Source organism: Myotis brandtii, unplaced genomic scaffold (assembly GCF_000412655.1).
Source record: "Myotis brandtii unplaced genomic scaffold, ASM41265v1 scaffold82, whole genome shotgun sequence".
In the NCBI taxonomy this organism is placed as follows: domain Eukaryota; kingdom Metazoa; phylum Chordata; class Mammalia; order Chiroptera; family Vespertilionidae; genus Myotis; species Myotis brandtii.
The window spans coordinates 11,414,187-11,415,012 of NW_005371324.1; positions in this window are offsets into that span (position 1 = coordinate 11,414,187).

An 826-nucleotide genomic window follows, 5' to 3' on the forward strand; every position below is an offset into this window, starting at 1 on the left:
GTGTGTGTGTACATAGCCATGAGCTGTCTACTCACTTCCAGCTGCTGTGGAGGTAGTCTTTCATTAAGGCGTGGGCCAGCAAGGCAGATGTCTGGCAACAGTTTAGAAGCATGATAAGCCATCATTGGAATATATTTAAACTATGAAGCCAGTTAATAGAGTTTCTCATAGGCACATATTAACATAGCTGGCAGAAAGTAAGCTTTTTCTGCTCCAATTAAAGTAGCAATTTAAAACTTGGGGACGACCAATATGTCTGAGTATTTGGGGGATAAATGTCTTCATGTTGCATGTTGTAACCAATAAGCCACATCACTAACTCAGAAACAAGCCTGACTGTAGTATGTTCTTGGCAGTCACAGACAACTGAAATTCTGAAATTGAATTTAAAATGCATGACATAGTATTATTTATGGTTAATGGATGACTTATTTTATAAACATAAATTCTATGCAAATTAATATTCCTCAAAAAATATTGCCAAGTTCAGAAAATTAAAATTGAAAAAGATAAGGAAATACCCAATAATACAAAATATTTTGTAACATTGAAAAACTAAAAACTGTTTCAAACATATTTAATCCCAAAATAGACCAGAGCCTAAGCAGTTATACCTCTGAATGATTTTCTATCATTTTCTGCAAATAAAATAAAAAGCAATCAAATACTAATGGAAAATGTTACATTTGTATTTGTTTCTCTCACAAAGAATGAAATTCATTAGTAACTGCATTTAAAAATTTTTCAGAACACACTCTTAATTGTTAGTGAATTTTGGGAAAGTTGATGATCATTATTTCATACTTTTACCAAATTCCTCTTGTTT